This window comes from Eriocheir sinensis, chromosome 46, assembly GCF_024679095.1.
Source record: "Eriocheir sinensis breed Jianghai 21 chromosome 46, ASM2467909v1, whole genome shotgun sequence".
NCBI lineage: Eukaryota > Metazoa > Arthropoda > Malacostraca > Decapoda > Varunidae > Eriocheir > Eriocheir sinensis.
In genome coordinates, this window is record NC_066554.1 from 4,538,731 (window position 1) to 4,566,110 (window position 27,380).

General features: G+C 45.3%; 1 protein-coding gene across 2 annotated transcripts in view; it reads right to left on the reverse strand.

Annotated features, from left to right (window-relative positions):
* Positions 1-22,826, reverse strand: part of LOC126980993 (uncharacterized) — a 57,804-nt gene extending 34,978 nt beyond the window's left edge. For both annotated transcript variants that reach the window (XR_007733697.1, XM_050831532.1), the window contains exon 1: positions 21,100-22,826. The gene's annotated coding sequence lies outside the window, so the exon portion shown is untranslated. The remainder of the gene's footprint in view (positions 1-21,099) is intronic.
* Between the last annotated feature and the right edge of the window lie 4,554 nt (positions 22,827-27,380).

Below are 27,380 nucleotides of genomic sequence, written 5' to 3' on the forward strand. Positions count from 1 at the left end.
TCCATCCTGCACCCTGGGTTTGTTGGCTGTGCCCTGAGTCGCTGCATATACAATACCGTTCACCCCTTCTTTGCATTTGTAGGTCGAGTATAGCTGAGTCTCTAAGAAAGGAAAACTAAGAGGAAAGAGAAGGTTCCTATCACTCAAACACGTCCATTCCTCACCCTGGCTCTGTTGGCTGTGCCCTCTCAGCCTCCTCATGCACAATAACGAATGCCTGTTCTTAGCATCCGAAGGTCGAGTAGTTGAGTCTAAGAAAGGGAAACGAAGAGGAGAGAAAAGGTCCCTATCACTCAAACACTTCCATCCCTCACCCTGGCTCTGTTGGCTGTACCCTCTCAGCCTCCCCATGCACAATAGCGACTGGTAGCGTTCCTCGGGCCATGGAAAGTCTGGTCTGAGGTCAAACAGCGGCTTTCAAAGGGGGCCGAGCCGGGTTCATTCTCTCCGCCGTAAAAACGTTCCTCCACTCTAATCAATAATTCGGCGGCTCCCTCGCATCTACCATTTCCCTTCCACGCTCGCTCGCAGTCTTTGTACTCAGCCGTCTGGTGGTGGGTCTGTGCTGTCTGTCTGTTTTCTGTGCTCCCGATCCACATTGATGGCCGTCCCTTTTGCTTCTGTTCTTTCTATTTATTTATTGTTTAACTGTTACGTCTGTTGTCTTATTTATTGCCTCAATGTTTTATCTGTTTTCCCGATCCATATTGCTGACGCTTCCTTTACCTCTGTTCTTCCTGTTTATTGTCTAATTTGTTGCGTCTGATTTCTTCTCACTGTTGCGTCTTTTTTTTCACTTTTCTCTGTTTTTCTACACTGTTCTGTCTGTTTTTCCGATCCACTTCGCTGACAGTTTCTCTTCCTTCTGTTTTTCCTTCTTTATTGTCTAACTGTTGCGTTCGTCTTCCTCTTTTTAGCCTCACTGTTGCGTCTGTTTTCCCAATCCACATAACTGACACTCCTTTTTCCTACTGTTTTCTTCTTTATTGTCTTCACCGCCCATATTGCTGACGTTTTTTCTCACATCTTTCCTCTTGAATGTCTCAGTATTGCGTCTGTTCTCATATCTCAACTTCTGACGTTACTTTTTTCCAACTCGCCTTTACTGTGGTAGCCTTGTGTCTTTCCACGAGCCACGCAAATTCCTTTTAAGTTTCCTTTATCAATTCTTTTCATCCTTACTGTCTCGATATTGCGTCTGTGTTCATGACCCATACTTCTGACGTTCCCTTCTTCCCCAACTCTTTTCCTTCTTTATCGCGACAGCATTGCATTTCCTTTTTCACACCGTATTCTTCGCGTACAACTCTTTCTTTTCTCTTTATCGTCTCAGTCTTGCGTTTGTTCTCACCATTATTTCTGCTTTATTGTATTTGCGTGTAGTTTTCTTTCACCCCATCTACTGCATTTCTCTTTCGAACTCTTTCTCTATCTCTTCAAGTATTGCCAAACCATGATATGCAACACAATACAAGGAAATGCAATACAATACATACTTCAGACTGGAGGCTGCAGAACGCTTAACCTCAGACCTTGCTCTCATTTCCGATTGGGGCAGAAGGAACCTTGTGTCCTTCAATGCCTCAAAAACTCAATTTCTCCACCTATCAACTCGACACAATCTTCCAAACACCTATCCCCTATTCTTCGATAACACTCAGCTGTCACCGTCTTCAACACTAAACATCCTCGGTCTATCCTTAACTCAAAATCTCAACTGGAAACTTCATATCTCCTCTCTCGCTAAATCAGCTTCCTCGAGGTTGGGCGTTCTGTATCGTCTCCGCCAGTTCTTCTCCCCCGCGCAGTTGCTATCCATATACAGGGGCCTTGTCCGCCCTCGTATGGAGTATGCATCTCACGTGTGGGGAGGCTCCACTCACACAGCTCTTCTGGACAGAGTGGAGTCTAAGGCTCTTCATCTCATCAGCTCTTCTCCTCCTACTGATAGTCTTCTACCTCTTAAATTTCGCGGCGATGTTGCCTCTCTTTCTATCTTCTATCGATATTTCCACGCTGGCTGCTCTTCTGAACTTGCTAACTGCATGCCTCCCCCACTCCCGCGGCCCCGCTGCACACGACTTTCTACTTATGCTCATCCCTATACTGTCCAAACCCCTTATGCAAGAGTTAACCAGCATCTTCACTCTTTCATCCCTCACGCTGGTAAACTCTGGAACAATCTTCCTTCATCTGTATTTCCTCCTGCCTACGACTTGAACTCTTTCAAGAGGAGGGTATCAGGACACCTCTCCTCCCGAAATTGACCTTTCTTTCGGCCACCTCTTTTGATTCTTTTTTTGGGAGCAGCGAGTAGCGGGCTTTTTTTATTATTTTTTTTGTGTGTGCCTTTGAGCTGTCTCCTTTGTTGTAAAAAAAGAAAAAAGAAAAGAAATGCAATACAATACCCCAGCTACAGCCTCACATTGGCCATCCTCACCTCATTCCTGCATGGCATTGCGTAACTATAATACATGCTTAGGCCATCCCATCCTCTTCTCTTGTTGGCTCATTCTAAGTACAACCTTGGTAAATACAGTGATGAATAATGCTGCATCCTTTGTCCTTCTCCTCCATCTCCTCTTCCATCTCTTCTCCTCCATCTCCTCCTCCATCTCCCCCTCCATCTCTTCTCCTCCATCTCCTCCTCCATCTCCCCCTCCATCTCTTCTCTTCCATCTCCTCCTCCATCTCCCCCTCCATCTCTTCTCTTCCATCTCCTCATCCTCCTCTTCCAGTTCCTTCATTTTTTCCTTTTCCCGTCTTACAAGAACACAATATAACTATAGAAAAATGTTATAACTGTTACATTCACTACTACTACTACTACTACTACTACTACTACTACTACTACTACTACTACTACTACTATTACTATTACTATTACGACTACTACTGCCTGACACCGTCCCCCAAATTAAGTCCTTCAAGTGAGATTGTCAGGACATACCGGTGCGTAATGTAGCCATGAGAGTGCGTGTGTTGGGGCCAGTCTTGATTTACACTCTCTCTCTCTCTCTCTCTCTCTCTCTCTCTCTCTCTCTCTCTCTCTCTCTCTCTCTCTCTCTCTCCTTTTTCTTTTCATCATCATCATCATCATCATCATCATCATCATTAGTAGTAGTAATAGTAGTAGTAATGATAGTAGTAGTATAAGTAACAACGTCAAAATGATAAAAATGATAATGATAATAATACCTAATAAAATCATAATAAAGGAAATTCGCAATGGCAGACAATAACAAAAAGGGTAATAATAACAGTAATAATGATAACGGGCAGTCGTAGCAAGGGCAGCAATAATAAAGGTCTTGGCCTCGCTGGACCTCCCGCGGATAATCAACGAGCTAAAATTTGGTTCCCTGATGCACCTCATTTTGGCCCGACACGCCGCGCGGCAGGCTAATCCCTCCCATTTGTAACGCGCCCGCCGTCAATACCACCACCTCAGCCATCGCAGAAATATGAACTAGTTACTGCTCCTCTGCTTCCCCTCACCTTCTACCCTCTGCTTCAGCGTCCTCCTCCGCCACCCGTCTTCAGCGTCTTGCCTTTATATTCGCCCTTTGCTCTTCACGTTTTGTTCCTCTTCTTTCCCTCGCTCTCTCCCCTCGACCTCCGCGTTCTCCTCCGGCTCCCGTCTTTAGCTTCCTCCCTTCCTTTTCCCCCTTTGCTCTGTACGTCTTGCTCCTCTTCTTCCCCTCACCCTCTCCCCTCGGCCTCTCTCTCCTCCTCCGCCTCCCTTTTCTTTTGTTCTTTATCGTGTACTTCTCCCTTCTTCTGTTGTGGCCTATTTTTCTGTTTCCTCTTTGTATTGTTTTTGCTTGTGATTGTTCTTGTTTTTTTTTTGTCTGTGATTGCCTTGGTTTTTGCTTCTGCCGCCTCCTCCTCTTTCTGCCGTCTTCAGCCTATTCCTTTTTGTTTTCTTTCTTTTACTTCTTGGTCGTCTGCTGTGACTTTATTTTTCGTCTCCTGTTTGTATTGTTTTTGTTTGGGATTTTTCACTGTCTCTTCTTTGGTTCTTCTTCGGGGGCGTTTGGTTTGTTTCTTGCTCTTTTTCTTCTTCATATTCGTCTTCCTCTTCTTTGTTGTCTTGGTTTTCTTCTTCGTCTTTTTCTTTTCTTGGTTTTGTCTTTGTGTTCGTGTTTTTCTTGTTATTGTTTTTATTGTTCTTGTTCTGTCTCTTTCTTCTATTTCTTCTTTTTCTTCTTCTTCTTCTTCTTCTTCTTCTTCTTCTTCTTCTTCTTCTTCTTCTTCTCTTTTTCTTCTTCTTCTTCTTCTCTTTTTCTTCTTCTTCTTCTTTTTCTTCTTCTTCTTCTTATATTTTTTTATCTTTTTTTTCTTCTTCTTCGTCTTCTTCCTCTTCTTCTTCTTCTTTTTCTTCTTCTTCTTCTTCTTCTTCTTCTTCTTCTTCTTCTTCTTCTTCTTCTTCTTCTTCTTCTTCTTCTTCTTCTTCTTCTTTCTCCTCCTCCTCTTCTATGTTCTTTTTGCGTTCTTTCTCCTTCACCTGGTCTCTCAGTATATTTTTTCTTCTTCTTCTTCTTCTTCTTCTTCTTCTTCTTCTATTGCCTCTCCTTTACCTGCCTTTCATTACACACCTTCAGCCTTCTCATCTTCATTATCGCTCTCGTTCTCGTTCTCGTTCTTGTCTTTCGTCCTTCATCTTATTTGAAGTTTTCGTCGCGGTCTTCGTCGTTTTCTTCTTTTTTTCTTCCTCCTCTTCCGGCTCTTCGTTACGTGTGGCCTTGTCCTGTCTTTCTTCTGTTTATTATTATCTTCTTTCGTTTTCTTTCTTTCCTTCCTTCCTTCTTTCTTTCCTGTAACTCCTCCTCTTATCTCTGCTGTAATCGTTTCCTGCTTTATTTTTTATTTGTTCTTTTTTTATTATATCTTCTTCTTCTTCTTCTTCTTCTTCTTCTTCTTCTTCTTCTTCTTCTTCAACGGTTCCCTCACTCGCTTTCCCTTGTATTTTTTTGCGTCATATTTTTGTTTCCTGTCTCTCTTTCGCTTTATCCTTCTTTTACAGGGTCTTTCCTCTCCTTTGTCTCGTTTTCTTCTTTTTCCTCTTTTTATTTCTTTTTTTGGGCCTCCTCTTTCCTTTTCTCCACTCTCTTTTCTCTCTTTTATACAGTTTTCCTTTGTTTTCTCTCCTTTTCTTCATATTCCTCTTTTCCTTCCCTTTTCCGCACCTTCCCTTTCTTTTTTTCTCTTTCTGTCCTTCATTTATTCATCTTCTCTCCTTCGCTGTTTCTCTTTTTTTTCTTATTCCTATTTTCCTCCCTTCTCCCGCATATCCTCTTTCTTTTCTCTTTTTATACATCTCTCCTCCTCCTCTTTCTTTTTCTATGTCATTCTCTTTCTATTTCTCAGACTCGTCCTCTTCCTCGTTCTTCTCCCCTCTTTCTCAACCGGATCCTCTTCCTCGTCCTCTTTCTCTTCCTCCTCCTCCACTTCCTTCTCGCTTACTCCTTTTTCTCCTTAGTGCGTGGAGGGTGTGACAGGAAGGCAGGTCTAGAGGCGTGTGCTGGACGGGAAGGGAAGAGAAGGGAAGGGAAAGGAAGGGAATATTTTACATTTCATCTCCTTCTCTCTCTTTTCTTTTTATTCCTCTTTTTCTCCCTACCTCTTTATCCACCCCTGTCTTTTTTCTCTATCATCCTCTATCTCCCTCTGTTTCTCACACTCCTCTTCCTCCTTTTCCACACTTCTTTTTCAACAATGGAGGATGTGACGGGAAGGTTGGTCTTGAGGTGTGGACGGGAAGGGAAGGGGAGTGTGAAGCGAAAGGGAAGGGAAGGGGAGCGTGGAAGCGAAAGGGAAGGGAAGGGGAGCGTGGAAGCGAAAGGGAAGGGAAGGGGAGCTTGGAAGCGGGAGATAAGGTGGGCGTGGCATTATCCAAAGGTCCCTCACGCCTCACCTTACCGACCCCCGCCACCACCGCCGCCTGCTAGCTATAGGTCGCACGCACTCATTCCCTCCTCCCTCGCTCGCTTGGTGTTCGTGTCAATGGTTCTCCCTTCCTCGTCTCGTCTGATCACTCGTCTTGCTCCTCTCTCGATATTGCTGCGTGACTGGCTCACTGCTTATTATTTTAGATGTCTAGTTTTGGTTTCTCGTGTTAATCTTTGCGTGTGTCTTCGTGACGGTTCTTAGATTCTCGTCTCGTCAGATCTCTTTTTCTTGCTTCCGTGTCTGTCTGTGCGTTTGTTAATAATTTGTTAGTTTTCTTCTCCTCTTTGTCTCTTCGATTCCTTGTGTTTCTCTTCTCTCTCTGTGTTCATGTCGATTCTTGGCTTCTCATCTCGTCCCATTTCTTTCATCCTCTCTTCCGTCCTGGTACTGAGAGTCTTTCTGTGTGGTAGTTTGGTCAGCTAAATTTCTTCTGTTAGTCTCACCGTTTCGTGTTTTGCTCTCAAGTGCTCACGTTGATTCTTGGCTTCTCATCTCATCTCTCCCTTCCATCATGGTATTAGGTTCTTTCTTTCTAGTTTTTCTTATTTCCTTGTTTCGTGTTTCGCGCTCCCAAGTGTTCACGTCGATTCTTGGCTTCCCATCTCGTCTCATCTTTCTTCCTCCTATCTCTCATCACGGTATTAGGTGTCTCTCCCCATCACTCTAGTCAGCTCGTTCACATCTGCTTGCTAAACCTTTTATCATTTCTTGTCTTGATCGCTCGCTACTCGTGTCGATTCTTTCCCCGCCATGTCCTCTTTCTGTGTTACTTAATCTGTGATCGATGGGCCTTCAAGGGGCTTGGAGATGGGTTTAAAGGGGTCCGTGAGCTTAGCAGAAAAAAAATCCCCCTTTTCTCAATGTAAAATGTGGATGGTGTTTGAGGATTTATGATATACTGGGAAGAGGTTTGTTGTTGTCGCTAGATTCTGAAAGGTGTCCATCGCTTAGAAAATGGTAGAGATTTACCGTAAACCTATTTCCTGCTTTGCTTTTGTTTTGTTGTATAGCGTGCGTCGCGTTGTTTATTATTTTAGTTTGCTCGTTTCCATTTCTTGTTAAACTTTCCTTTGTTGTGTGTCTTCTTTGTCTTCCAATGGTCATTTGTTCGTGTTATATTTTCTGTTGTTTTCTGTTTCGTGTCTTCTTTATCTCCCACTCGTCATGCTTTCGTTTTCCCTTTTCTGTCTTCTGTTTCGTGTATTTATCTTCCACTCGTCATTTGTTCGTGTTCCTTTTTCTGTTGTTTTCTGTTTCGTCTCTTTTATTTTCTGCTCGTCATTTATTTGTGCTCTCTTTTGTGTTATTTCCTGATTCTTGCCTCTATCTTTCACTCGCTATTTGTTCTTGTTCTCTTTTGTGTTACTTTCGGCTGTGCTTGCCGACCCGCCTTTTCCCTTCCCCGTATAAATGAGGCTAATGAGAGAGACGCACAGACTCATGACGGGGTGGTAGGGGGCAGCCCTTGTAGCCACGTCGAGAGAGTGACGTTCAGAGATGGCTGTGTTGCCTTGGTTACAACGCCCTGCACCAAGCCGGAAAGACTCGCAAAAAACGTGGTATTAATCTCTCTAAGTCTGTGCGCTCCTCTATTCATTTCCCCCCAACAATGTAGCAGTTCAGTGCAAATATAAGCCGGAATACTCTCTTGAAATACTCGCTCCTTTCATAGCGCTTTTGAACTTGAGGGATCATTTGCTCAGTCTGCCCTTTATTTTCGAAATGATGGCAAGACGCAAGGTGAAGAGGAGGAAACAGGTCAGTGCACATACACCGAAATACACTAAAATGTTCACTTTTTTGTACAACTCTGCACTTAAACTTGATGATCTTTTGTTATCCAGCTTTGAATGCACGAAATGGTTCTGAGAAAAGCAGCAAAGAGAGGGAGAGAGAGAGATGTAAAAACAGTTTATGAGAGACATGCCGGATATTCACCTCTTTCGCAGAGCTTTTAACTTTGAGAGCTTCGTGCTCATCCAACCTGAAGTCCTTGAAGCTATGGTAAGAAGAGAGGTACATAAAACAGCGGTTCATGGCAGTTACGCTTGAATACGCTGTGATTTTCTTTTTACAGTAAAGGAAGCCCCTCAAAGACAAGAACAAAGGAAAACAAAAAAGCCCGCTACGCATTGCTCCTATAATGAAATGGAGATGAGTGGCCACATGAGAGGTCTTGACACTCCCGCCTTGAGAAAGGTTTAAGTCGTAGGCAGGAGGAAATACAGGCAAAGGAAGGCTGTTCCAGAGTTTACCAATGAAAGAGATGTAAGAGTGGAGATGCTGGTTAACTCTTGCATGAGGAATTTGGACAGAATAAGGATGAACTAGAATAGAAAGACGAATGCAGCGGGGCCGCGTCTATATCGTAGACTCTCAACTTTGATGACCGTTCACTTATTCAGTTATAAATTCTCGAGACATCAACATTTCATCCTTCTTTTTCGGCGTTTTTTTTTTTTTTTTTTACATCAGAGTAAACCGCTCAAGGGCAAAAACAAGAAAACAAAAATGTCCACTGAAAACAAATAAAGCCCGCCGGTGACTGATTTATTTTCATATTCAGTTTTCTTTTTTGTTTATCCCTTGATCAGTTTGCGCTACTGTAAAAACAAGACAGCGTGACCAAGAAAAAAAACAAGTCCCGGCCGCGTCCGTCTGACAGGTAAGTGGTCTCTGTGGTCTGGGCGGCGGGTGTGACTTCATCAGACCCGCGCCTCGCCGCCGCCGTTCCATCTTGCTCGGTATCAGTAATTCCGGGCTCCCGACACACATTTTCCCACCAGCTCAGCGAGAGACCTAGTTAACACCCTCCGCCCCACCTCCCAAACACACTGCCGCCCTCCCACACTCAATAACCTCCTCCACACCGCCACTCTATTACTGCCACCTCGTTAACGGCGTGCAGGGGGCTGCGTGGTCCTGCGGGAGGAACGAGGCGCCATAGCTCGTTTCTCATGAAGGGCCGTGTGTGGAGGCGCGTCACGCGGATCACAGTGGCCGGTGATGAGTTGCGTTCACGGCTCAACAGTAAAAAGCGGCTGACTGATCCCTACTCTCAGTGGATTGGCAGTTTATTTATATCGTCGCACGTCAGCTTTATAACAACGCTTGCAGTGAACGTTTCCGCGGTGTAGCACGCACGGCACGCGGTCTTGGAGCTGACTCGGCTTGCAATAACGTCACGGAAGCACATATGTCAACCTACCTCACCCGCGACACCGTATCGAACCACATAAATCACCATTGAACAAACACAATACGCACCCAACCGCCCTCAGTCAGCAGCGACAGGTGACTCATCTTGCCTGCACGCCCACAGGAATAGAGGACGCCTCAATTTTCCGACGAGCGGCGCCTGGAGTGTGAGGCGCGAGGACGGAACAGCGACGAGAGGAAGCTGCGTGAGTGGTAGATAAAACAACAGGACTCGGTGCACTTTTATTCTTCTTTGCGAAAAGGGATTGTGAGCCTCGCGTCCTCTGCAGCGGCGGCTCGTCACAGGCTGTCAGGCGCTGCAACACCTCGATCATCACGCGGAGTGCCGGCCTGTCGAGGCTCGGGTCGCATCGCCGCCAAACTCTCGTTACAGGAAAACACCGGTGCTGAGCGGACAATGTTGCCTCTCGTTGTGAGCACAAACTTTGGCGTTAATGAGCATTTAATTACAAATTGTGTTTACACGCCAACTCATGCAGTCTCTCAGCGTTGCACTCAACTGATCTATAAACATCCAGTCAACCTTGACGCTTGAAGCCGCCCGGTGCAGCAATAACATTCAGGCTCCGGGTGGTCACTAGAGAGACATACGACTATCGAACAGAGGCAACACAGCCGCCCTGCATCGGGGGAGGCCTGCGTTATTTCCTTTACTTTTAACTCGAGAAACTTTATTGGAATTCTATTACTGAGCAGCTTCCAGTGTGTTGGGGAGTAAATGGAGCCGGGTGAGTGATTCAGGGCCAGATATAAGGCGTAATGTGAAGAGCAAGTGTCTCCTGAGACCGCGAGGCATTATTAAACTCGCAACTCCCGTTTGGTGTTCTCAGGGAGCGAAGTTCTCAGTCGCTGCAGCTTTACGACTTACGCACGGCCTCCTTAATCATTGGCGGCCTCCATATTGCCTTGTTTATTATATATTCTCGCATCATTCGAAAAACGGAGAGGAGGAGATGTATTGTCATGGAATAGTCAGTCGTCCCCCACGCGCCGCGCCGGGCAGGGGGCCGCCACCTGCAAGCGACGCCCCGCCACACGTCACCTTAAAGCTGCACACGAGCTTCACGGGAGCTTGTCCGAGCCTCTGAAGCTCCCATTGTTTACTGCCAGTGTCTGTGGCCGTCGCGGGGTGGTTCACAGGCCGCCGGTGACTGATGGTGCGGCCCGAAATGAAAAGCATTGTACAGAGACTGGGGTGATAGGATGAGGGGGCCTGGGTGTCTTGCGTCCTCTCTGTTGTCTACCTCTCCTCTACCTTCCTCCCCACCCTTCCCCTCTCCTCCCCTCTCCTCTCCCCGGGGCGTGGCTGCAAGGACTGATCAAGTGCTTTCAGTGTTTCGTCAGTTCATGGCGTTTATGAGTTATTGCCAAACGCTGCATAAAAACGCCATTCATTAATTGTATTTTTCCCCGCGAACTGTCTGTCGGCACTGTTGTCTGGCGCCGATGGTAATGTAATCAGCGTTGTTTATCGTTTTTTTGTTCGGTTTACTGGATACACTTTTATGTGGAGACTAACAATGGAACGTTTGTACTATGGTGGTTGGGATTATTTTTTTTTGGTATTGTTGTTGTTGTTGTTATTATTATTATTATTATTATTATTATTATTATTATTATTATTATTATTATTATTATTATTATTATTATTATTATTATTACAGTACTATTATATTTTTATCAATATTTCTTATATCTATTTTACTACTTCTGTTACTACTACTACTACTACTACTACTACTACTACTACTATCATCATCATCATTATTGTTGTTGTTGTTGTTGGCAGTGTTGTTATTATTGTTGCTATTACGTTACAGTTGTTACTGCTGTTCGTTATTATATAATGGAGGTTTGTCATGGCGCTGCTGTTTTTAGGAACTCACAAAACTGCGTCCCTGTGAGCAAGATGAAGTAATCCGGCCCTGAAAGGCATCCTCTCTTCCTCGACAGTCTCTCTCTCTCTCTCCCACTAAGTCCTTCCTACCAGCTTCCTTTTTTCTTTCACACCCTTTTCTGCTGCCCTCTCTCAGACAAGATGACATGACCTGCGCCTCCTCTCCACTCTCCTCCACTTGTCCTCACTTTGCTTTACTCTGCTGTGATAGTTTATGGTGGTACGGGCTCCTCGCACCGTGGTTATGATTCCGTTCTGACTCTGTTGTAACCATGAGGAAGAAAGGGAAGGGACGCAGGCAGGAGAAAGCATGGCAGTGTTAGATACGTCCTTCTAATTGACGAAAACGTGTTTCTGACCTTGAGGGAGGAGACTGAAGGGGGTAGGACCAGAGGAAAGCAAGCCTGGTGGTAGATCTGTCTTTCTAATTGACGAGAATAGCAATGTCTGGCCAGCTGTTCGGGACGCGGCTGCTTCCATTACCCTCGCAAGCCTTGTTTCCTGGTCCCTACACGACAGCTGCATCACTGCGTACACGGCGTAGGGAGGAGGAGGTCCGCGGAAGACAAATACGTACATGAGTGTGTGGGAATTCAAGGGGTCGGTGAAGGGGGGCGGCCATACGTCAGCCAGAAAGACGGAGCGAAGGGGTATTTGAGAAAAGTGTTCCGGGAAGGATGAAAAGGAAGGGGCGCTGCAGGCAAGGAGAGTGTGACTGTGGAAACAAAAAAAAAGGAGGAGGAAAAAAAGAAAACGGCAAAAAAGGTGTGGAGCTGCTTGGAGACCCGTCACGACACGCCACTCAGGGGGAAGAGAACGTCACGGATGAAAGTGAGCGATGTCAAAAGTAAAAGATAAAAAAGACAACAACAACTGATGTAGATGAACAAGTGTGACGTTACGAGGAAGAGAAACACTACACATATATACAGGAAGAGGCGTTTTATGATGTAGCAAAGACTCCTGAAGCTTAACAAATGACATCAGAAGCAACACCCACACGCACGCTAAGACTTGAACGAATTAGTATAACGTTACGAATAAGAAAAACACTATAATGAAATGTATATGATGAAGACGTTTCATGAGAACACTACAAGATATTCAAGACTGTTTTACTTATGTGTCTTTCGCTTGAACGAGGTCTTGCTGGGGTGGTGCTGCAATCCGATGATGATGATGATGATTTCTCTCTATCATTGCCAACACCCTAAGAATATTTGAATGTGTGGTTCTCTCTGGGAGCGATGGTTTATGTGCTAGATTGCCACGCTTCCTCACTCACTCGCATCTCTGCCATCAGCCGTTAGTGTCACCTGTCCTGCTGTCTGGGCCCCGAGACGCGTTCCCAGACGGACAGGTACTCAGACTAGGGAGCACATTTACCTGTATTGTTGTGGAGGTACCTGCGTCTCTCTCTCTCTCTCTCTCTCTCTCTCTCTCTCTCTCTCTCTCTCTCTCTCTCTCTCTCTCTCTCTCTCTCTCTCTCTCTCTCTCTCTCTCTCTCTCTCTCTCTCTCTCTCTCTCTCTCCTAACACACTGTAAACTCAACAACCCTATCCACTCTCTTGTCCTTCCCTCTCGTTTCTTTGGCTTTCCATTGAACTACCTCACAACCATCTTTCTCCAGCATCCACGCACGCACGCACACACGCACGCACGAGGGTGGAGAAATACCTGACTTTCACCGCTGATACCTGAGAGACACTCGTTCTTGATCCCTGGGTGTCGTGTCTCCTCCTCCATTCCTCCTCCTCCTCCTCCACTCCGCCCCGCCCCGCCCCGCCCCGCAGCTCCGCCCTCGCCCCGGTGCAGGAAGCAATAACATTACACAAAACGGAGACCACCTCGAGGGAGTTGGGGTATAAAGTGATCCTGTGTAATTGAATGGACATGTGACCGTCTCCCTTCCATCCCCCGCTCACCTTGCTCCTCCTCCTCTTCCTCGTCCTCCTCCACTTCCTCTACTGCTACTACCTTGGTGCGTGCCCCTTCGAGTTATGTATACGTATATATATATTTTTCATTATAGCGTATACATGTATTTTCATTATGGTGCGTATCTGTTTACTCCACACACCTTGCCCCTCCTCGTCTTCCGTGATGTTTTGAAGCCTTCCTCCTCTTCCTCTTCCCTCCTTCTCCTTCTCCTCGGCAACTCTTTCTTCTTCGCCTCCTCTTCCAGCTGCCACATCCGCACCCCTTCCTCCTTTATTGGAACCTGCTTCATTTTGTTCTCCCCCTCGAAGATTGCATCTACTCAAGGTCGAGGAGGAATAATGAGTGCGTTTGCCGGGGAAAGGTGTGATGTTATGCCTCCGGGGCCTCCGTGTGTGTGTGTGTGTGTGTGTGTGTGTGTGTTTAGTAGTAGTAGTCGTAGTGTCTGGTATCGTAAGGGGGGAGAGAAAGGCCCTTGTGGTGGTGGTGGTGGTGGTGGTGTGTTGGTGATGCTGTTAGTGGTAATGGGGTTGGTTGGTTAGTTTGATGGTGTTGATGGTGATGCTTGTTTTGGTGGGGTGTTCGTGTTGATATGGTGGTGGTGGTGGTGGTGGTGGTGGTGGTGGTCGTGATGTTTTCTTGTGGTGTTGGATATAATAGTTTTATCTATACCGGGTGCAAATGTGTGCTATATCTGTCTGTCTGTGTGTCTGTCTGTCTGTCTTTTTGTCCTCTCTCTCTCTCTCTCTCTCTCTCTCTCTCTCTCTCTCTCTCTCTCTCTCTCTCTCTCTCTCTCTCTCTCTCTCTCTCTCTCTCTCTCTCTCTTTGTCGCCTCTTCTTTTAGAGAGATTGCAGTGCGCTGTTTTACTTTTTCCTTATTCTTTTTTTTATTCTTTTTTTTATTTTTCTTCTGATTGTATGTTTAGCAATGTCTGTTCTTTTTATTTGCCTGTCTTTGTCTGTCTGTCTTTTACTTTTTACTCGTCTTTATCCGCATGTCTGTAGTTTTTTTTTTTTTTATCTTCTTATCCTTTCTTTTGTATATCTTTGCCATCTCTCATTTCTCTTTTTTTTCTTTCATTCTTTCTTTTCTTCCTTCTTTCCTTCCTTTTTTCTGTTTCTTTCTGTCGATTTTCTTTCTCGTGGATATTCTTGTGGTTTTGTTTGTCTTTCTGTTTTTGTTGTTTGTTTGTTTGTTGGTGTGTGTGTATGTGTGTGTGTGTGTGTGTGTGTGTGTGTGTGTGTGTGTGTGTGTGTGTGTGTGTGTGTATGTGACGTCTGATTGTCTGTCTTTTCATACATATTTTTGCCAATCTCTCTCTCTCTCTCTCTCTCTCTCTCTCTCTCTCTCTCTCTCTCTCTCTCTCTCTCTCTCTCTCTCTCTCTCTCTCTCTCTTTGGTGGGTATCTGCCTGCCTGGCTGAGTGTTCTTATCGCAGTCTTTGTATTTTTTTCTTTACCTCTCTCTCTCTCTCTCTCTCTCTCTCTCTCTCTCTCTCTCTCTCTCTCTCTCTCTCTCTCTCTCTCTCTCTCTCTCTCTCTCTCTCTCTCTTACCTGAAAAAAAAACACAGGTGCAGTAAAAACAAAAATAAACAATAAAACCAAATAGCTTTAGGACACGCCGAAGAACCACCACTAAAATAATTAGCTGATTAATACTTCAGTGAATGATACTTTTTCGTCGACATAAAGCTATTAGCTGTAATTAATTAATGCCGAAAGGTGAAACTTAACCTTGCATCTGTTGCGGGCAAATGTGACGAAATTAATTACCAGAGATCACTCTTAAATATTTATCATGTTGCGTAGACACAGTGTCGGCGGAGGACGGGCGGGAGGGTGGTAGGCTGGTGAGTGGACGGGATGGGGAAAGACCTGGCGAGGGCGGCGATGAAGCAAGCAGGTGGACGGGCTAGACGAGGGGAGGGTGGCGAGGAGGTTGGGAGGTGGAAGGACGGGACGAGGCGAGGGCGGCGACGAGGGTGGGATGTGGACGGGGCGAGACGAGGAGACGTGACGAGGGCGGCGACGAGCATTTATTTTATTTATTTTATTTATTTAGACCTTGGACGGGGCGAGACGAGACGAGATTGGCGACGAGGTTGGTGGGTGGTAGGGGCGAGACGTGACGAGGGCGGCGACGAGGCTGGGAGATGGACGAAGCGAGGGCGAGGCTTTAAAAATGTTCGTCGGCAATGATGGAGCTCACCTGTTGAAGCGGCGTCATTCCGGCGACAGAAGGGAGCGCGCCGATGTACCGCTCTTGTCTTTTTTTCTCCTTTTTTTCTCTTTCTTGCAGTCCATTGATGTAGGAGCGTGTGGGGTGGGTGGGGAATCGTAAGGGGGAGGCGCAAGGGGTGTGTTTTTGTGTGTGTTTAGGGGGTTGTTTGCGCGTGTGTGTGTGAGGAAACGATGAGAGAGAGAGAGAGAGAGAGAGAGAGAGAGAGAGAGAGAGAGAGAGAGAGAGAGAGAGAGAGAACACACACACACACACACACACACACACACACACACACACACACACGCAGACAAAGGACACAAATACAAGCTTCATCGTCCTTTTGTCGTAATGAATCGTCGTCTCGTATTTTTCATCGTGCGAAGATTAAACGTGAGTGAGTCGTGTCTTGCTCTCGTCACTGAACCGACGAAGCAGACGAGTCGTGGCGTGGCGGAGGAGGAGGTGAAGAGAAAGAGGAACAGAGCGTCTTCCTCCTGTGTTTTCCTCCATCTTTTGTTTGGCTCGTAAAAAACCTTGCGCACATTTTTTCCCCATGTGCCAGTGAAGTTTTCTTGGAGTTCTTTTTCTGGAAGGTTTGACGCGTAGGACTGATAAGAAATGTGAAGGTCCGCTGACAGAGCAAAGTGAGGAATGGCAAGGCGGCCCAGGCATGTCTGAACCAGAGACACATGAACCTGGGAAACACAAGGACAGTAAATCAAGACATGTGAATTGTGCCATGATGTGATGCTTCTTTTTCCTTCTTTTTTGTGCTATGGAAGTGTTGTGGCTGTCATGGCAGAAAAGATGATCATGGATGAGTTTAGAGCGATATAAACCGAGAACCGAAGCGTCTGTGAAGGGTAGCGTTGCTTGAAGCAGTGAACGCCAACGGTGGTTGACTTCGCCATCAGGAATTGTGGCATAAATATGCCTGAAGACGCCTTTTAGTGCTCAGACGACTTGGGGCGGAGTTTACGATCTCTCTAAGTGCACTACGGGCAAGCTTTTTCCTTCTGCCCTCAGCATCATGTTATGCTGCAAAAATCATGTCTCATAATGTTCGATGCATAGTTTTATTTCGTTGACATGTGAGTGATGCACGGAGGCAAATAATAAGAGCAAAACCTTGGAAGTTCTCGTGGCATCGTGTGTCAAAGAAAGAAGTCGGCGACGAGGGCGGGAGGTGGCGCCGCCGAACAAAAGAAAATCTGAGAACAAGGAAGGTGAGTCTCCCTGAGGAGTCGCCGGAGTCGCCGCTTGAGTGAAGGAAAGAGGCTGCGAGTGGTTGGGGGAGGGGGGGGAGGGCGCCCAGCGTCTTGTCTTCAGAACGCGAGGAAAAGCTGCAGGGCCGTCATATGTCTGAGCGGCGGGGCCGTGGGAGGTAAGCGTCCTTGACCGGGTAAATACAATGCGGGTAACGCCATTAACGCAAAGTTCACAAACACTCGAGTAATACACAGTTAGAATATTCAGCGCGTGTTCGGTGTGTGCTCACAGGAGCCTCGCGGTTAAGGATCTCCGAGGTAATTTGTTCCCAGCCGTTGTTTATTAGGCCATGAATTAGTCATTAACTCCGGCGGCGGGAAGTGGCGGCGCGCCACACCGCGGCGCCCCCTCGGCGGCCGGATCTACACCACCTAAATTTTACAACGAAATTGATTTTTAGTGAAACAAAATTATGAATATGTTTCACGTATAAAGATTATGGAATGTTATAAAAAATATACATGACAGTGGTGGAAAAAAATACCATGACATTTTAAAACTGTAATGCAAAACTAGATTGTGTGGGTACCGCGGCGCGCGGCCAGAGGCGTGGAAATATTGGTGATGGGAAACATGTTTTATGCATTAATGTGGCGGCTCAGTGTCGAGCAGCACAAAACGCGCCCAGAAAAACGGCATGCAATGTGAATGCGGCGAGCGGCCCCTAGTCAATCAGTGTCATTACGGCGTGTTTGGCCGGAGCTTCGTCTTTGCCGGCGGTATTGAGTGGCTCTGTTTAGTATTCTGTAGGAATTCCGAACGGCACAGGAGTCCATTAGCGAGTTTTTTATATGAATTCCCGAGGCAGGGGCGCGTTGTAGCGATGAGTTCCGTCCGTTGTGTGCAAATGCAGTGCATTACTCGACAAAAGGGAAGGCAAGCTCTGCAGGGAGGCTGTTTACCCGGCCCAGAATGGAGCCTTGCGGTGAACATTACGTTATTATGGCTTTCAATATTCAGCTGCTTCATGGATGAATTAGTCCACAAAGAAGCCGCAATGCCTCTTGTCAGCCTCAAAAGGTCGAGGCCGTGCGAGTTATGTTTCACGGGGCAGCATTTTGGCGGGCGTCGTGCGCGTGATGAAACGTCATGAAACATCCACTGTTGCTAAATGTGTGCTACAGGTTATTAAACGTGTGTGTGTGTGTGTGTGTGTGTATATATATATATATATATATATATATATATATATATATATATATATATATATATATATATATATATATATATATATATATATATATATATATATATATATATATATATATATATTTGTGTAGGTGGGGAGCAACCCTTCTTTAATACAAGTCTTGTTAAAAGTAATGCCATAATGGCAGTTCACTCATTCTTTCTTAACAAAAAAATCTAAAGGTCTTAATGAGTGGCACCAGCAAGGTGTTGGCCAGGTGGTGATCAGCGGGCCACTGAAGTCTGAACTGAACGGCGCGGAGAGCTGCGGGCTGGAGGGGTGTGGCTAAGACTGTGGTGCCCTCTATCGGGATGTGGGGAGGTTAACTAAGCTCCAGTGTTCTATGGGAGCCTGTTGATTGGTTGTTTATTGCTGGGTTGTTTTGCTTAATTAGTAGGGCCTCTAATATTTGTAGTCTAATATAGTCAGTCTCTTTTCTTAGAATTTTTGTAATCCCGTGTTAGTGGCGTGTTGTGCTTGGTATTGAGATGGGTTTTGGGGCCTCCAGATGCCAAGTGCATAGTCATACGACGAGACAGGGTTGTTGTGGTCATGCCAGTGTACGAGTTATGTTGGAGCTCACATTCTCCAAGAGGACAGGAGAACTCGTACACGACATTTGTTTTGTTTTAGAGGAGGGGGTGTAGGGTTATTATTGTTTTTCATTATGAGGCTGGTTGTAGCTCTGCTTTTATAATATATCCGAGTTGGAGTTTATCATTGGGGTTGGTGCATTCTGTGTTGTTAGTTATTAATTGTTTTAAGATTCTTTCATCCATTTTATAGGCAGGTGAGTATTGGTTTAGGTAATAAATGTTATGAATATTTGATTGATTTTCAGTAGTATAAGGTAGTCCACAAGCTGTGACTTTGTCCTGTATCAATGAAGTATGTTGTCAAAGTTTTTGTTAGGGCAGCCATTATTTATGAATGCTTGCTTTAAAATATTTATGCTGTTATGGAAGTGCAGCCAGAAGGAATATATATGTATATATATATATATATATATATATATAGATAGATATATATATATATATATATATATATATACACAGAGAGAGAGAGAGAGAGAGAGAGAGAGAGAGAGAGAGAGAGAGAGAGAGAGAGAGAGAGAGAGAGAGAGAGAGAGAGCGTGTGTGCGTGTGTGGATGTGCAGAACAGTGTAGCAAAGTTAGATAGAAATATAGGCAGTTAGTAGGTAGGTGAATAGATAGATAGAGGTATATAGAGAGATAGAGGTAGATATCAAGATATTTTTTTTTTTTTTTTTTTTTTTACGTTGTTGCCTATTGCGCCGGTAGGCATCTTCCAGGTGGGGCCTGATGGTCGGCCCAAGGCTTCTTCCAGGTGGGGCCTGATGGTCGGCCCAAGGCTTCTTCCAGGTGGGGCCTGATGGTCGGCCCAGCCCGTTCTGGCGCAGGCGAGTGTTTATAGTGGCGCCATCTTGCAGATATATAGATAGAGATAAACAGATTGATAGATAGATAGATATATAGATAGGTAGAGAGAATGCGTGCGCGCGCGCGTTCGTGCATGCGTGCGTGCGTGAATGTGTGTGTGTGTGTGTGTGTGTGTGTGTGTGTGTGTGTGTGTGTTATCTGTCGGTCTGGCTGCGTGACTTTGCTTATTTTAGAGTCTCTGTGGCTATGTTTGTGTGCGTCTGTCTGTCTGTGTTCCAGCGACCTTTCTGGGCGGCTGGGTGTGCTGGGCGGATGGCATGCGAAGCGGGGGTATAGACGGGAGAGAGGATGGGTGCTAGGCGGGAGGGGGTTGTGGCTGGGTGGAGGGGGGTGGGTGCATGTGGAGGGGTGAAGGGGTGGGTAGAATGTGGATACAGGAACTGGTGGGTGGGTAGGTAGAATTGCTGTGGGCTGTGGGGGGAAGGGTGACTGGGGGTGGGTTTGTTGGAGGGTTGGGTGGGGTTTAGGTGGATGGAAGGGCTGGGTGTGGTGTTGGCTGGGGGTGGGTGATGTGGAGGCTTGGGGAGTGGGTGGTTGAGGGCAGGGAGGGTGTCGGCAGCCTCGTTATGCCCCCTAACACAATTACCGCCTTGAGAGAGCAGGCTCATAATGAACTTCACAGAGGCTGCTAATTCTCATATTGCTTACACTGTATATTCTTTAATCGTTACACTGCTCAGGCACCATCAATTATCTCGCTGCCATATTAATCATACATACCATTATACATCTCTAATCATACTGCCATTCACCATAAACTCTCATATCTTTGGCTTACGTTGTATATATATACCTACTTTGTCATACTGTTCATTCCTCATTAATTATCTTTGTTATTACTCTGCCGAACTTATCATACTCTTTCATAGTTTGTCTTTCATACTCTTTCATACTCTGGTCATTTCCCTATTCTCCTATTACATACACTATATCTTCTTTAATTGTCATACTCTTCATTACGTACTATGAGGTTTCTGTCATACTGTTCATACGCTGTCAGATCCCCCTTTTTTTTCCAATGGTGTGGCTACAGTATATATTTTCAACTGTCTTGCTGCTCGTTCCCTGTCATTTAGTGCTTCTCCATAGTGCTTTATCTCCATGTTATTTGGCTGTCATGTTGGATATACCTTTTAACTATCTCATTACAGTTGGCTTTCACTGTTCATTATGTAATTGTGACACTACTACTATTCTATTCTTCAGTTGCCACGGTTTTCCTACTTTGTTCTTTCATTGTCCCATTTCCTACATTACGTCAACTATCTGCTCATATGTGTTGTGCTACGCTGCATTCTGGTTATTCAAGTATTTGTTTTATTCCCGGATTTGTTAAATTCTTTACTTTTCATTTTATTCGCATAACGATGACCTTTTATGCACTCACTGGCTACACTTCATTGTGTTCTTTAACTTCCTATAATTTTAAATGCATGCAGATTACACAGGACGTTATTTTTGTATTAGTTTTGTTCCAGTATTAATAGATATGATCTGATTATCATGCAGGTTATTACTACGTATTATTCCGTTATCACATTGCGTATGTACGTCCAGCAGGTATTCTGTGCACAAAAAAATCATACAATAATGTCTGGCTGAAATAATGATAATAATAATAGTTATATTAATAATGTTAACATTAATGCAATTATAATAATTGTAATAGTGCAGCCCGAGCAAGCCAAGTTTTACGCAAGGTATCTCATTAGGGAGCACCCACACGCTGCAACATTCACGTCACAACATATTCTTTACTCTTAAAAGCACAACATTTACAGTGTCGCCCGGAAATCGTTACAGAGAACACAATCCATTTCCCATTTACCTTTGATGCTCGAGTTTTATCGTCGCACAGAACTTCAGCGCCGCCTCTTTGCATGCACGCCCACGCACCGAGCGGCGCTAATCACTACCTGCTGCACCAAAGTAACAAAAGTAGCAAAAAACTCACCGTGCCGCCGTGTGTCCAGGCCCAGCAAACAGACACAGACACACAGGCCGATAGACAGTCCCCTCTAAGCGCTGACTTTTAGGCGAGCCTCTCACTGCCTCGCGACTGCCTTGTCATTATCTCTCGACGTCCAAACTCCGCCAGGCTTGCTCAGCAATCAGGTACTTCAAGGATGTGGAATTAATGTCTTCACGGATGAATCTGCAATCTTCTTTACGTTATTATTCTGCAATCAACAGTCGTTAACAATTGATGAAGACCACAAGCGTTACGGTTACTGTGTTCAACGTCTTGAATATCGACATAATAAATTGTCACAATGCCTCCAGTCACTGAATGGTCAAGTTCATTGTTTGGGTGTGCGAGGTGAGGTCCAGCAGGTCAGCGCAGGTGAGGCCGCGCCGTGACCCTAGCCACCTGTTGCCCCGGCGGACTGACCTGCCTCCGAGCAACAGACACACCAACGGACCTTCGACGGACCCGCGACGCAACTTTTTCCTCGCCACGAATCATCCGTTGGCCACGGTCGCTGCACTCAGGGCCTGGCACGGAGGCTTGGCGCAGGTGTGAACAATGTAAACTTTTGGAAAGGGAGACCGGGGCCTGACGGACCGTGACGCGCAACACCCTCTCGCCGGGGACGTCGGAGCTTCACTGAGCCTCGCACGCGCCAGGCATTCCCTCACAGGCGAGGCACTCCCGCGCGCAACACATGGCACCGTGACCAGCCCGCGACGACGAAGCACGCATCACAACCCCGACCTCACGCTAATTACCGCACGTTCACTACCGCATCATATGTGAGCCTCATGCTGCCAGTCTTAATTTATTTATGTGTATGTTTGCCTTAATTTGCTGAGTGTCACCAGTGTTTGGTTAAGCCAGCTGCCGGTCCGGTATTTGACTTTCCGTTGTATTTCGCACAAAAATGCCTGCCGTGCGCCGGGAATAATAATGGGTTAGTGGGTAAATACGTGAAATATTCATTACCCACCACAAAATAGTTATGCCGGTCACGTCTGTACTTTCTACGGAAATAAAGTGGTAGGTTGCAAACTTGCACCACATATCATTATATTTCGATAACTCAAGTCGAAGGTTTCGATCACTTACCACTCCCCCCCACCCCGTGAGAAAGTTCAGGTCGGCCCGGAGCTGCCGAAATTAAATAGGGAGTCTGACTACTGAGCTGGACGAGGCTGCAGAGTTTTCCGTTACGAGGAGCGGCACCGAGGCCAGGCGGGGCAGGGCGATGCTGATTCTTTACGGCAGCCGCGGCGTGCCATGCGGGGCCTGTACACAACGAGGCGAAGGCGGCCCACTCAGCCACAGCAGCGCGTTCCCTGCAAGTGGACCATTCCGGCAAGCAGGACGCCCAGGGGCCTCGAGGCGGGCTTGAGGTCCTTCAGCCGCCTGTGCTGGCCGACGATGTTGACTGACAAGGCGAGGCTTTCGTTCTGTCTTCCTGAGGGGAACACGGCCGTGCCAGACCGACCATCTTCTCTCCCATGAATTCGCCATGAAAGAAATGTTGACATGTGGCCCGATAGGTGGATGTATTTAATGGGTAGGAAAATGGAAAGTAAATATAACTTAAAAGCAGACCACTTACATGTTAGTGGCTTTACCTTCAGTGTTACTTAATCATCAAAGGCTGCAGTTGCTTGATAGATTATTCAGCTCTGCACTTTTCCACAGTTTTGAGTCTGATAATAAATAAAATGTCTTTTGAAAACATTTGCCTTTGATGGAAGTATAATTTTTTTTTTAAGATGTAAAATATATGTCTGCAAATCCACTGAGGTATCCATTTTTTTTTTTACAATATCGGAAGCAGCTCAGGAGTAGAAAAAAAAGAGAAAAAAAGACGAAGCAAAAGCTCACTGGCGCTGTTCCTGCAAATAGTAGACAGTGAGAATAGTTGATATATATATATATATATATATATATATATATATATATATATATATATATATAGAGAGAGAGAGAGAGAGAGAGAGAGAGAGAGAGAGAGAGAGAGAGAGAGAGAGAGAGAGAGAGAGAGAGAGTCAGAATAGGTTGAAGATGTGTCTTGATAATCCCCTCTTGGAAGTGTTAAAGTCGTAGGCAAGGGGGATTACAGACACAGAATGGGTGTTCCAGAGTTTACCAGCTAAAGGGATGCGGGTCAACTCTTGTATAAGGGGTCTACGAGTAGATAGCGTAGGGATAAACCAGAATAGAGAGGCGTGTTCAGCGAGGCCGTGGGAGGGTATAATTGTTGAGAGAAATTTTGTTGTGAAAAGAAAATACACTTTTGATGTAAAAATAATCAAAATAATTATAGATAAAAGTAGTGACAAACTTTACAACATTTAATTTATTCCTTTTTATTATTTCGAAAATCGGCAGGTCATGGCTGCATTTGTTGCCCTGACCGAGGAGAGTTTTGGCCGAAAAATGTGACTTGATTTACGGACTGGTTATGAAAAGCAAAATATTTGATTTGTAATCGGATTGACAAGGGAAAATTTGGAGCGTATCTCACACTTTTAATTACGGTTATGTAATACGACAGTGACATTGTTTATCCAGAAAATTGAATTTGCAAAACCATTCTTCCTGCAATTCATTTGAGGCAGACGAGGGAAGGATAATGTTCGGTGCGATCGTGAGCGGGGGAGAGCACGCAGGCGGCGAGTGACGGGGTGGGTGAAAGGGTGGATGTGGAGGGTGACGGTGCGGGGGAATGGATGAAGGACGGAGGGTGACGGTGTGGGTGAAAAGGTGGAAGGCGGAGGGTGTATGAAGTGGATGAGACAATGAGCAGAGAATGACGATGTGGATGAATAGGTGGAGGGCGAAGGGTGGATGAAGAGGATAAAAGGAATGAACAGAAAAAAATGACGAGGAGAAAGGTGGAAGGTAACAGAGTGGATGGCTGGCTGGAGTGTTAGTTGTGGAAGAGTGGATTACGGGATGGATTAGAAGGTAGCAGAGCTGGTTATAGGGTGCAGTTCAGAGGCAGGCGTGGTGGATGAAAGGCTGGTGGAAGAATAACTGCATCGGTAAATGGTTCGCGAATGAGATGAGTTAGTTAAGTGTGTAGGATGACAATATTAATGGGTAGATGGAGGACGGTCGAGTGGATGAGTGGATGAATGATGGATGGTGGCTGGGGACAGAACTGGTCAATACATAAAACCGGGTGGTGCTGGGTGCTGAGCAGTGTTGAGTGTTCCCTCAGTGTACTAATGGGTGTGCTTTATTTTGATATTTTTTTCAATGTTCAAGTCCAAAGCAAGTTGAGGCTGTCTGGAGGGGCACCGGCATTCGATTCAGGCCCATTTTGAGGCGGGGCTGAGCGGTTTACTCTGTTTAGGTGCATCGTGAACTGAGTCCATGTGAGGACTGATCATTTGGTGCTGACAGTTATCCTTCTTATCAGCAATTTGGTGCTGCAAGCTTTACTCGACTTTATTATTTGAACTATTTGAAATGTTTGATGTAAAGGAAAAAAGTAATGACAAAATTGGACCCTTAGTGGGAGATAGGCGCACGTCTGCATCTGAGGAGCTGCTCCTCGCATCTGCCAGCGCGGAAAACATTCCAAATCATCCTGAAGTCCCCGTAACATACAGTGTCTTCAAATGAAAAGAATAAATGTATGAAGATGCAGCGATGAAAGGCAATTCATTTGTAAATGTAATGCGAAAACGCTGTTCATGTCAGCCTCGTAATGTCAGGAGGTCGGCGACAGACAGACACACAACATTGAGCGGGGCGGTGTTCCCGTCGGATCCTTCCAGTGGCCGCGTATAATGGAGCAGCGGCGGCGACTCCAGCAACCACCGTCTAGCATACCCGATCTCTTTTGCCGACACACACACACACTCACACACACACGGTATATATATGTATATATGTATATATATATATATATATATATATATATATATATATATATATATATATATATATATATATATATATATATATATATATATATATATATATATGGACATCATCATCATCATCATCATCATCGCCGTCGCGTTTGTTCAGGCGGCGTGGGGGGCAGGGCAGCCGTCATGCATAAATCATCCTGAGGAGGCAGGGCGCAGGCAGCGTGGCGGGGCGCCGGCGGCAAAGTCTGTAAAGGACTGATGGGTTCACAGGGAAGGTCTTCAGTAAAGGAAATGAATGAACAAAGCAACATCAAAAATGTTTTAGCCTTCGGTGAGGGGCGGCGGGGAGGACGTCGGGGAGAACACGCGTGGAGACACAGCTTATGCTTCTTACATGCACAGTTATGGACGCAACTTAATACTGTATACAATAAGTTTGCATAGATGGAAATTTATTTTCAATATATCTTAAATGAAGGAATTATGAATGTAAACGCACAACTGTTTATCCGGCCTTGGTAGCGTTGTGCTCGTCCATGGCGCTGTGTGGGTAGATTTAATCACTCTGGCTGCTAATGGTCTCTCTCTCTCTCTCTCTCTCTCTCTCTCTCTCTCTCTCTCTCTCTCTCTCTCTCTCATATATATATATAGATATATATATATATATATATATATATATATATATATATATATATATATATATATATATATATATATATCTGCTGTTTTTTTTTCTTTCTATTTTACAGTCGTTTTGTTAACCAATCTACTTTGGAGGTACATGTATAGAAATATGACTAAAACAAAGGAGTACCTAAAACACGTGTGTATTTGTGGCCTGAATATAGAGCGGTGGGCGGCAGACGAATGGCCGAGGTAAGCTGGATGAAACGATTGGGATGAAGGAATTTTCCTCTTCATTCACTGATAGTTTCATTTTCAACTGAAACCACACGAGTGAACAATATGCATTCATTCAAAGTTTTTAGAAATATCTTTCGCGTTTCTTCCCAGATTTTGTTCAATATACTTGGAAGTTCTAGTGTGCAAAAATATCTGCTACGTAATCGAAAACAGATCTTCTGATAACTTGCAAGCCAATTCGGATTTTTAGTTTAGTGTCACTGTTATATAATGTATTAACTTTACGGTTAAGGCTGACGGCGGTTTCGTGCTTCACTGACACGGCCGTCCCCTGGCCAGCCCCGAGTACTCGTGTTTGGGTCGGCGCCCGCTGATCCCCCGCCACGTCCACTCCCAGGGTGGCGCGTGAGAACCTCCTTTCTATGAGCTTCTTGACACTTGCACGTTGTGTGCACCTGCAATACAGTGAGAGGCTTTTAGGGCGCCTTGAGTCTGTTTACCTCCTTGGGACAACTGGGGTGAGTATGCCAGACACCTTTAAAGGGTTCAAAACTTAAAACGGGTGAGTTATTCAGAATTCATTAAAGCTAAACACCAGTATGTGTTGCAGGGTGATAATGAAAGTCGGCTTCAGCTTCTGTCTATTAAATTGAATGAATTTTAATTAGCAACCTATAGATTGTTACGGTGACATAAGATCCCTTGCAGCGCCACGGAGCAAACATGAAGTGCAAGGATGGATGGACATGTAGATTACTTGGATATAGAAATGGAAAGCGTTTTGCCTTTGTTTTTGTCTTTAAAATTTAGTAAAAAACAAGTTGGCGTTCGTTACAGAGAATTCGTGACTCCTGTTCTTTCGCCTTTGAGCCAGTCGGTCAGGGCCGCCGGACGCCGAGCCACCCCTGCCTTCCCTCCCTGGCCAGGGAATCGATGCGCCGCCCGCCAGACTACAAAAGCAAGACATTCGAGACTAAATAAAAAAGGAGACATCGCCGATATGATTGCACGCAGTTGTGTTTTGGAAATTGAAAAAAAGCTAAACACGCAACTTCTACTTTAAACTTTCGTAAGTTTCCAACAGATGCAAAACTTATATCTAAGGCAGCTGAAAGTTTAGGAAAGGCTGCCGCCACTCTCACAGATTACTTGAAATAAAGCCAGACCGAGGAGCAGGTGGAGCAGACCCACAGACTTTCATTCCTAGACACAGGCTGCTCTGCGTCGCTCGCTCCCTTTCGCTCAAAATAATAATTATGACTTTTACAACACAACTTTTCCTCTCCATAGAGAAATATTCAGTTTTGTCTCCTCGTCTTTTGTTTGGAGTTAACAATGGTATGGTTGCCGGAATTACGTCGAGGAGCACAACGAAAAAGCTGCAGAAACAAGAGCCGGATCGGATAACTCTGTACACAAGTTTATTTGTGAGAAAGAAAAAAAATAGAGTAACAGGAACGGATTTAAAAAGCCGAGCACGTATTTCTTCTCCCTCTCCTGCGTTCCCTTCAGGCGGTGTAGATACATTCG